Raw genomic sequence first — 10,034 nt, forward strand, 5'->3', positions numbered from 1 at the left:
AATCAACTATACTCCAATATAACATTTTTTAAAAATTCATGAAGACTGGAAAAAAGGTATTATAAAGGAAGTTAACCATATTGAAACATATTTGTCAAAATAAATGCATTTATGACAGAGTAATATATATGCTTCTTTATTAGGAGAGCAAATATCAAAATCCAGGCAGTCTAATAAGACTGTAATTTCAATATAGTGATAACCATAGATGCTAATTTGAGATTTTTCCATTAACGCAGTACTGTGTAAAAATATCTGCAATTTTCTTTGTGACAATACAGCACAAGATGTGCTGAATTTTAAATTAGAGTATAATAAAGATCAGAACACAGGTTTGCCACAATGTAAATGTAGAGACACTCCAGATGAATAAACAGTGCCTTCAACTCAATTATTTATGTAAGTGGAAAGTGGCAGTTGAGTCAGAACATTTTTAAGATGAAAGAAAATGATAAAAAGATCAGCTTCAGTAGTTTCCAATGATAATGGGTGCGTGATTTTAACATGTATTGTGTTTTGAATAAAATGCTGTTAATAAATAAATGAATCAGAAGGAAATAGAGTTGCTCTGGTTGAAATCTGGGATGGGGGCCAGCCTCAAGCTCTGGTCAGGGGGCTTGGCATTACCATCCACAGCTACCAGAGAGGCACCCAAAAACTTCATAAGTCCTGCTCAGAAATCACTGATCTCGGGCTTCCCTGGTGCCTCAGTGGGAAAGAATCTGCCTGCCAGTGCAGGAGAAGGTTTCTGTCCCTGAACTGGGAAGATCCCACATGACACGCAGCTAAGACCGTGCGCCGCAACTGTTGAGTCTGTGCCCTAGAGCCAGGAGCTGCAGCCGGGAGCCCACGTGCCTGGCTGCTGGAAACCACACACCCTGGAGCCTGTGCCCTGTAACAGAGAATCTACTGCAATGATGTCTGAGCCCCGCGACTGGAGAGTAGCCCCCACTCTCCAAAACTAGGGAAAAGCCCATGCAAGACGCCGCACAGCCAAAAATAAAATAATAAATAAATAAAAATCTGCTAAAAAATCATTGATCTCATTTAACTGTTTGTAATTTTTTGTCACATAAAGAATCCATTCTCATAACTGCTAAATAAAATGCACTAGATCTCAAACCTTATCACTGGGCAACCCCCTCCCCACACACACACTATGATTTCTATCCAACCAAAACTTACTAAAGATTACATAGAGCTTTATGAAAAAAACAAAACTGAGGCATGGTTCCTAGTTTCATGGATCAGATAAACCATAAAAAGAAAGAAAGAAAAATTTGTTAAAAAATAAAAATATTGTAAATGAGTTGAAAAAATCTGTATGTTGGAAGACATTTGTTTTTGGAGCGTAGACAACTACTCTGTGTTTAATGGCATTTGAACCACCCCTCTTCCCTCAAAAAGTCCCACTGCATTGCCCTTATATTTGTATTTGTCTACTTAAAATTTTGTAAGATGCCCCTATCTGGAGGAAAAAAATTCTAGTCAGTTTCAGATTTGGAGTTAACCTAAATTTGAGAGTTCTGGGAAGAGGCTATATGCAGAATATAGAATATATAACATCTAACAGCCCTTATACTGCAAGGAGATCCAACCAGTCCATTCTAGAGGAGATCAATCCTGGATGTTCATTGGAGGGACTGATGCTAAAGCTGAAACTGCAATACTTTGGCCACCTCATGCGACGAGTTGACTCACTGGAAAAGACTCTGATGCTGGGAAAGGTTGGGGGCGGGAGGAGAAGGGGACGATGGAGAATGAGATGGCTGGATGGCATCACCGACTCTGTGGACATGAGTTTGAGTGAACTCCAGGAGTTGGTGATGGACAGGGAGGCCTGGCGTGCTGTGATTCATGGGGTCGCGGAGAGTCGGACACGACTGAGCGACTGAACTGAACTGAACTGACTGAACATGTAACACACAAAGATAAATAGAGTGGCGAGTTCCTTGGCTACAAGGTCTGTAAATAGTGTTCTAAGACACTTAGTAATTAATGAGGACATTCAGTATTCACGGTAAAATAAGAGACTTTCAATGTCTTTCACTGGAGAGTCTCACCAGACAAGAAAAAAATAGGTCAACATGCTGAGGTACTTAGTCACCTCACCCACTGTGAACCGGTCTCCTCACTAATGAGCTGGGAGGAAGTGGCCATGGGCGGGGTGGGGACAGGATGGGGAGAAGCTGAGACACAGCGTGAAAATGTGCCTGGGAGGAACGCTCCAGGGCATGGAGGGGGGGCACTCATGTGAACTAACTTCAGCGAAATTCATAGTGAGCAGGGTAAAATAGACAAACGACCAGATGATAGGCAGCCTTTGTGCCAAGGAGGCCAGAGTTTATCCACAGAGAAGAAGACAGCTGCTGGTGAGATTTAAACAGCAAGGTCAGTATTTTGAAGTCTGCTTCAGCAATGCTAGGGAAGATGGTTTGAAAACACATAACATGGTCAGTTATGTGGTTCTTTCAGTAGATTAGGAGATACCTGGTCAAGACCTGACCTGAACTAAATAGTGATGGCAATGGAGAGGAGATGGTAGATTCAAAATAGTTAAGGATTTGGAATGTACAAGATGTGGGGGCCTTTAGAAATGGAGGAGGGGAAGTTGGGGAGGAGTCCGTGCTTCAGGTTTGTGTGACTGCATTGGTTGTTACCATGTACTTGGGCAATTGGCTCACAAGTCATTGCTCAAAATACAATATGATTATTTTCATTGAAAGAATTCTATCCATTGAAGAAGTTAAACATTAGAAATGAAGCAACACTATTATGTATAAAGTAATCAACAAGGACCTACTGTATAGGCACAGGAATCTCTACTCAATATTCTATACTAACCTATACGGGAAAAGAATCTAAAAAGTAGTGGATATACATGTATGGATAACTGAATCACTTTGCTGCACACGTTGTAAATCAGCTATACTTCAATATAAAATAAAACTATTACGAAAAAAAGAGAATGGAACAACAGTTCCTGTGAGTTGTATTCCTGTGTCACTAGTGAAGACAAACTGGCTGTCCCTGTGAAGATCAAAACAGCTCCAGCAAGAGCATCACCTTGGGAGAAATTGTAGTACAAGTTCTGGCACTTCATCGAATGGAATCAAGACTAGACACATCTTTTAGGACATTAGTAACAATAAAAAGGATCTGAGAAATGCAAATATTCGTCACATTGCCAATGTCTTTATTCATAAAAAGAAATCTAACTGCTGGCCTATGTACTTTTCCATGTAGAATGTCAATAGGGAAAAGTCAAGAAATTTTGATTAAAGGGTATTAGATCTATAATTAAATCTATATGGCCTTAATATTTAACAGCATCAAATTAGGTTAGTCCCCATGTATTACTGTGCATGATAATGTGGTCTTGCTTTCTTTGGGTAGATTAATCTCCTCAATCATAAGCATCCCAGTGGTCTGACAGTGCTGCTTCTTCTAAATAAAATCGAGCATCTCTCTGTGACTGTATTTTGTTGACCTCTTTTTAAGTTTTGGGGGAATCTTTCTTTCAAGCTCTCGGGAAATAGGGTAACTATAATGTAATAATAATATTTTTTCTTTGACACAGATAATTTGTAGCTTTTTAGAGTAGAACATCATTTATAATCAAACTGATATAAGGATCACATTATGTATTTTCCTACAAAAATGTATTCTATGGAAGATTTTATCTGTAAAGAGCTAATATTCCTATATGAAAACGTGGCTCTGTATCTTTTTTGAATTGTTCTGGAATTTGTCATAGTTGAGTCTGATTTTTCAGGAATTTGTAGCAGCTTTAAAAACTATAATCCAGACCAACTATTGAAAAATATCCTTAATCCCTTCAAATTTTTGTTTCCTAACTTGTCATCTGTCCTCTGCTTCACATTTCTTGTTAATCAGAGTCTATTGCACATTCCAACCATTATGGGAAGTGTTATATACCTGTTGATTCAGCAATTTATTATTAAATGGAGAAGGGACCTTTTGCTACTAAATTACTTCAACATACATTTATGCATAAGTTTAATACTTTCTTCCTTTATGTTGGGAAGTGGTATTTTTTGAAAAATGGTCATCTATTGCACAGAGATTGCCCTCCAGAGAGATGAATGATTGAAGGAGGACAGGAGAAGCTTTTTGCTGAATTACACTGGATGATTTCATAAGGTCAGTCTCCCAGCAAGTATGGAAGAAAGGCACTGGACACACCCTGAAAGAGATGGCCATGACCTAAATGGGAAGAGAATTCAAAAGAAAGAGGGGGTATATGTATGTATATAGTTTGTTCACTTCACAGTACAGCAGAAACTCACATTGTAAAGCAACTATACTGCAATAAAAAAAGTGAAAAAGAAAGAGATGGCAACCAATAATCTACAAGGACTTATTATTTTTAATATGCTGTTGAGACCAGTTGAGACATTTTTATACTGTTTAAATTACTTTCTTTTCCTTTACAAGGTACAATTTGTTTTCATTTTAAAGGATTTGGTACTTATGCATATCATTTGAAAAACAACAAACAAATATACCTTTGTTTAAATCACCCAGAGAGAGCCACTATTTTATTACCAGCTATCTTTTCTGTCTTTTAAAAGTTTTGCTTTACTTATTACCTTTGAAACTTCATTGCTCTCATGTTTGTGTACATTTTTATAATTTAAACATTAACAATATCTGTCATTTTTTCCTGATTCTAAATGTCAAGGAAAAAAGTCACAGTGATCCTATTACAGATGGGTAGCACATGTAAATATTGGGTTATATTTCTTAGGTTTTTTAGCATACATACATATGGACACTATATAACATCTCACTCCCTGAATCTCTCTATTCCCAGGGACACCATTTTTTTTAAGCAATAAAGCATTTTATAATTAACGTATATACATCATTTTTTAAACATAAAGGTATTGCACATATAACAGACTACAGTATATTATACATATAACTTTTGGAACTTATCTGGCAGTCCAGAGTTTAAAACATGGTTTTGACCCCTGGTCAGAGAACTAAGATCTCACAAACCACGTGGCCAAAAATAAGCAGACAACAAACAACAGAACATATAACTTTCATATGCACTGGAAAACAGCAGAAAAATAGTTATGACTTGCTTTATTGTGATATTTGCTTAGCTGCAGTAGTCTCAAATATCTCAGAGATATGCATTTAATGAACTACCAATAACTCTAGTAAAATGAGGACAGAATACTGACTTAGCAATGTGAAGGTCATTTGTGATAATAAGAAGAGTATTTTGGTAAATGCCCCCCAGGGTAAAATGAAAGCACAATAATCTTTAGTAATGAGTATTTCCTTTTTCAAGGAAATTTATTATAAAATGAAGCAGATAATTCAGACAGTATCTGGAGAAGAATGGGATGTCAAGGGAGAGAGATCAGAGATTATCTTTGTTCTACCCTAAAACACTTTTCCTGAGTGCAAATGAAAATCAAATAACTTTTTGGGTCACATCTATAATATAACTGGTTGCCATCAGAAAATTACTAGGGTTAATCAATGAATTTGGTAAAGATGAAGGATATAAAATTAATACGAGTAAATTCCTTCAGTTCAGTTCAGTTCAGTTCAGTCGCTCAGTCGTGTCCGACTCTCCGCGACCCCATGAATCACAGCACGCCAGGCCTCCCTGTCCATCACCAACTCCCGGAGTACACTCAAACTCATGTCCACAGAGTCAGTGATGCCATCCAGCCATCTCATTCTCCGTCGTCCCCTTCTCCTCCCGCCCCCAACCTTTCCCAGCATCAGAGTCTTTTCCAGTGAGTCAACTCGTCGCATGAGGTGGCCAAAGTATTGCAGTTTCAGCTTTAGCATCAGTCCCTCCAATGAACATCCAGGATTGATCTCCCTTAGAATGGACTGGTTGGATCTCCTTGCAGTACAAGGGACTCTCAAGAGTCTTCTCCAACACCACAGTTCAAAAGCATCGATTCTTCGGCGATCAGCCTTCTTCACAGTCCAACTCTCACATCCATACATGACCACGGGAAAAACCATTGCCTTGACTAGACGGACCTTGGTTGGCAAAGTAATGTCTCTTCTTTTTAATATACTATCAAGGTTGGTCATAACTTTCCTTCCAAGGAGCAAGCGTCTTTTAATTTCATGGCTGCAATCAGCATCTGCAGTGATTTTGGAGCCCCAAAAAATAACCTGGTGTTTTTCTTTATGTTTCCAATTCATATTTCTTCTATTAGTATGTAAAAATCACCCCAAAGCATAGTGTCATGATAGTTATTGACTGTCCCCAACTGTTTCTGTGCATCTAGAAGTGGGGATGGCTTGGCTGGGTGGTTCTGGCTCAGGGGTGCCTTGATGTTGCACTCAAACAGTTTTCTTAAAGGGTTGGTCTTGAAAACCTCTTTGTCACTTGTCTGGAGCCTGACCTGGGAGACCTGGAACAGCTAGGATTTCTGAAACACAGACTGCATAGTTTTTCCATGTGGTTGAGGAGAGTAACTTCAGGACAGCCCGGCTTCTCACATGCAGTTCCGGGTTCCTGCAGCCTGTGTCCTGAGACATTCAGACAGACGCTGTGGGGGCCTTTCACAAGTCTGGCTCTGAAATCATGCAGCGTCACTTCTCCTGCATCCTATTGGCCCAGGAAGTTGCAAAGTTCTGCTTACTTTCCAGAGAAGGAAACACAGACCCCTGCTTCCTGATGGAATAACACCAAGGCAGCAGTGCGCAGATGGGATGTAAGGTTGAAACTATATTTATTTATTATTTTTTTCATAGCCATCTTTGGAAGGTTACAGTCGGCCACATCTCCCAAGCACACCAGTCTCCCTTCTTTTCGAATCTTGTTCCCCCTTCTAATTGTCTCCTTATACTTCAGCATACCCTTCAGTGCTGTGTGAGTTTCTTATTCCCATTTTTCTCCTGGCTTCACATACTTGCCTCCCATTCCAAAACTCATGCTAATGACTTTTTTTTTTCACACTTTTTGATAGCATTAGATGCTTTCTACTTGTGATCCTAAGATACACTAAGCATGTCAACCTCTAAATTAAATTATTTTGCTTCTGCAACTACATTACTATGTTTTCTGGCATTGCTATTAGTAATTTCTACTTTCAACCGAAGTTTTTGATACATCCAAGTAGTACTTTTTGTCATCTAGATAAAAATATTCACCACTCATGCCGTGTGAATATGGTAAGCCCAGGATGGAAATGATTTGTGATTCATCCCACATGTCATTCATGAACTTTCATAGAGAGATTTACATGAAAGAAGCAATCCAAAGCATTCACTTTGCAGCACTGGTCAGTAGAAATGCTTATTTCATAAGGGAAAGTGTTTCTATGTTCAGATCTATGAGGCAAATTGAAATGGACTGTCAGCAGGGGGACAGTGGCAACACTAACATGGTGGATTTGGTCCCAAGGGTGGGGCCCCAGGCACTGGGGGAGGGAGAAGCTTTCCAACCTCCAGTATGTGAGGAATTGGGACTCAACCCCTGCTAGGGGTTCAGGAACTGGGAAAGAATGTCAGTGTAGGTAGGACCAGGTGAAGGGTCATTGGAGTCAACAGCCAGATCAAGGATTACGGGAAGACTCAAAGCATAGCTTCCTGATGAGAGGGTGATGGCCTAATTCCAGAGGCAGAATGGAAGACTTTTAGTAGAAAGTTGGCAGAACTGTGTGAGCCAGATGTCCCCCAGACAAGGGTCAGAGGAAATGGATGAGGCCCTGGGCTGGGGGATGGGGTTGTGAGAGATGCTACCTGGTTCAGACACATTCAAACGTGCTTCCAAAGCAGCTCCTTGACACTTCCAGCAGGCACAGGCACCTCCAAACACAAAGCGGTGATCCGGGGGCTAATGTAACAGAGTACCACAATCTGAGTGACTTGGAACAACAGAAAGGTGTTATCTCACGATTCTGGATGCCAGAAGTCCAAAATCAAGGTGTGGGTGGGGTTGGTTCCTCTTGAGGGCTGTGAGGTTGAATCTTTTCCCGTCTCTCTCCCAGCTTCCAGTGGCTTATCCGCTAGTCTCGGCATCCTCAGCTTGTAGAATCATCACTTCAGTCTCTGCCTTCACCCACATACATCATCGTCCCTGTGTGTGCTGTCCCTAAATCTCCCTTTTTTATAAAGACGCCACTCATAAGGGCTTGGGACCCAAGCAAAATTCCATGTCTTTACCGGTTATGCAAAAACCCTATCTCCATATAAGGTCACATTCTGAGCTTCTGGTGGTTATGACTTTGACATATATTTCCTGGGGGGACACAACTCAGTCCATAACACCCTTTTTCACCAGGCCTTCAAGCACTTGGTGCTCCTTAAAAAATTCCCACTTCTCAGACACACCTATTGCAAATATTAAACACCTTTCTAAAGTCTACCTTTTCACTTCTCTCTCCTATCAGCAGAAACTTTGGTTTGCTTCTATCCCAAATCTCTCTTTTTCTAATTTAATTTCTCCAACATTTAATTTCTAAAACTCAAAAATTAGTTTCTTTCTATCATGTTTTATAAGCAACAACATATTAATACCTAATTTTTCTTCTGTGTGTGTGTTAGTCTTCCAGTCGTGTCCAATTCTTTGCAACTCCATGGACTGTAGCCTTCCAGGCTCTTCTGTCCAAAATACTGGAGTAGGCAAAAATACTGGAGTAGGTAGTTATTCCCTTCTCCAGAGTATCTTTCCAAACCAGGGATCAAACCCGAGTCTCTTATGTCTCCTGAATTGGCAGGCGGGTTCTTCTCCATCTGAATCACCAGGGAAGCCTAAACTATTTTCCATTTCTTGTTCTTGAAGTGTTCTCTTTTTTAATATTTTTGAATGAATAATGTCATTTCAGTTTTAACTTTATTCTAAGTCAGGTATTTATTGAGCCATTGGTGTCTTAACTGATCATCCTTGCAGAGCAAGGCCACCACCAGCCCCTGGCAGAGCAGGCTGTGGTCACGGTGAGGGCAGAGTCCTGACCGTCAGACTAGAAAACTGGCAGCAATGTTTGAATACAGGATGCAACTTATGCTGGAGGGCATTGGCTGGGCATAAACGATTCAGATGACAGCTCACAGTATGAAACCCCACCTACCTTTGCCTTCCTGATCACCATATTTCAGAAGAAGTGTGATAAGAAGGGGAGGATAATTTCACAAATGCATTTAAAGCAATACTTCTACTGGAATAGCCTCATTTCTGTTAAAATGAGTGGTGGCTGGGATCCATTATAAAGAGAAATAAACATAAACGTGACCTTCTCTCTCTCCAAATCTTCACCTGGAAATTAAATCTAATGTTTATTTTCCAGTCCCACTGCCACCACTTTGGTTTATATTCAATCATTATTCTTCAGGATCAATAGTTGCATAAAAACCTATCTGAGAATTGAACTTAACAATGTGCGGCTCTCAAATTCTCCAGCTACAGACTGTTCATATACTCTGCAGAACCTATGTCTAATCATATCACACCTTGGGATAGAATTCCTAAACTGTTCTCCTTTACATAACACGCTTCCAATTTCCTTGAATATTACTAAAAGCTTTTATTACGCACACGTTCCCACCCATTTAATACCATTTTCTGCGGTGGGCTCCCATTTCCCTTTAAATCATGTGTGGTTCCCTGGAGGATGAACGCTGCTCCATGACTGCACCATTGTGGATTTGTCCCTTTTGCCCAGAATGCCTTCCTCAGCTCTGCCTTCCCACTACAGTGGAGCCTTTTCTTCCAAAACCTCCTTTCCCTGGAGAAAGCCAATGTTTTCTCCTAATATCTAACACCTAAAAAGGAATTTTTAAACTTGATTTATATTCTTTCTCCAAGAGCTTCCTTGGGCAGGAATCGAATCCTTTTCATCTCTGTGTCCTCAGGACAGCATTTGTTCTTGCTGCTGTTCAGTCACTCAGTGGTGTCTGACTCTTTGCAACCCCACGGACTGCAGCAGACCAGACTTCCCTGTCCTTCACTATCTCCTGGAGTTTGCTCAAACTCATGTCCATTGAGTCAATGACACCATTCAACCGTCTCATCCTCTGTTGCCCTC

The sequence above is a fragment of the Moschus berezovskii genome, chromosome 23 (assembly GCF_049115385.1).
Source record: "Moschus berezovskii isolate FMDL1 chromosome 23, NW_MosBer_1.0, whole genome shotgun sequence".
Taxonomy (NCBI): Eukaryota; Metazoa; Chordata; class Mammalia; order Artiodactyla; family Moschidae; genus Moschus; species Moschus berezovskii.